Consider the following 2207-nt stretch of genomic DNA (forward strand, 5'->3'; position numbering starts at 1 on the left):
ATGATCATAATAAGAAAGATAACAATAATAATGATAAAAATTATGACTAAAATAACAATGATAATAACAGTAATAACAACAAAGATCGAATGATAAGAATGATGGTAATATCAACAATAACAATACATTTAACGATATCTATCACTACTATTATTATCGTCATCAGAATCATCATTATTATTATTATTGTTATTATTTTTGTGATTATCATCATCATTATCATTTTTTTTTTTGTTATGATTATGATTTTCATTATTATTTTCATTAATATTGTCATTATTGTTAGTAGCAGTTATTATTATTATTGTTATTATTATTATTATTATTATTATTATTATTATTATTATTATTATTATCATTATTATTATCATTATTACTACTACTATTGTTGTTATTGTTATTACCATTGTTATAATTATTACCATTTCTCTTATTTTCATTATTACTGTTATTATTAGTTTTTACTTTTTTATTATCATTACTATCAACATCATTCTCATTATCATCATATATATTGTTGTTATCATCGTTATTATTATTATTAATAATAATATAGAATTAGCCTTCATTAATACCTTCATAATTTTATAATATTTTCATTATTACTATTTATAATATTATCATTTTATTATTATTATTGTTATCAACTTTGTTATTATTATTTTCTTTTATCTTCGTTTTATATTATAAATTTTCTCTTCATGATCACAATAAACTTTTGTATTATTTTCATTACCATTATTGCTACAACGTTTACCATTACTGATATTTTTTTTTTGGTATAATCATTATAATTATCATTACTTTTATTTGAAGAAAAATGAAAACAATAACAATTTCTATTATCATTATTGCTATCATCATCATTGTTGTTATCTTTACTAATATGATCATTATTATCCTCATCATATTTTTTTGTTAATATTATTATCATTGTCGTTATTATTACGATTACTATTACTGTTTATATTATTTGCATCGTTATTGTTATCTATAGTAACAGTAGTAATAGTATTTGTATTGCTATAACCATTATTACTCTCATTATTATATTTATCGTTATTAACCTCATCATTATTATTGTTATTGATGTTTTTTTACTATAACTATTTATATTATCTTTTTATCATGGAGATTATTTTTATCATTATCTTTATAATTGTATTTTTCTTACCTTTATAGTTATTATCATTTTCTTCGCTGATACTATTGTTATTATCATCAGTAATATTACAATTAAGAATTTTATTATCATTACCATTATCATTATTTTTGTAATTAATATTGCTATCATAACCATCACTATTACTTCACTTATCATGATCATTATCTTGATTTCTGCCTTATTTTATCATCGTAGTTATTATTGTCATCCTTTTCATCGTTATTGTTATCCTCATCAACATTCTTTTAATACCGTATTACTATTCTTGATCATTACTATCGTCATCATCATTGTTATCAATATTATATCAACTATAATGAATTATTATCCGTCTTCTTGTTCTTCTTGATAGTTTGTTATTATCATAATTTTGTTTTCATTATTGTTATTATTATTACTATTATTATCATTTTCATTAAATATTCTTGTTTTATTTTTATTTTAATTCTCATTGTTCTTCATATGTTTGTTTTTAATTTCAATAATTTGTATTATTATTTATTTTTATCTTATTTTTTATTTATCATTATCATTTATCTTTATTAGTAGTAGCAGTAGTAGTATTGTTATCATTATCATTATCTACGTATCAATATTATTATTATTATCATTATTATCATTATCTACGTATCAATATTATTATTATCATTATTATCATTATTATCATTATTATTACTTGTATCATATTTTTTTCTGATTATTGCTTTTATTGTTATCATTATTATCATTATCCTTATCTTTATTATTATTATCATTATCATTAATGTTATCATTAGTAGTAGTAATATAGACAATATCATCATTACCAATACATCTATTGATATATTTATTATCATAATTATCATATAATTTATTTCTTACAATCGATACTGTTACTATTAGCATCATCATTATTACTATCATTAATAATTGCATTATTGTCATTATCATCATTATTATGTGTTAATACGGCAGACAATGATGATAGTGATAAATAATGATGGTAATAATAATGATAATGATAGTGATAAATAATAATAATAATAATAATAATAATAATAAT

The sequence above is a fragment of the Penaeus chinensis genome, chromosome 36 (assembly GCF_019202785.1).
Source record: "Penaeus chinensis breed Huanghai No. 1 chromosome 36, ASM1920278v2, whole genome shotgun sequence".
NCBI classification, from domain to species: domain Eukaryota; kingdom Metazoa; phylum Arthropoda; class Malacostraca; order Decapoda; family Penaeidae; genus Penaeus; species Penaeus chinensis.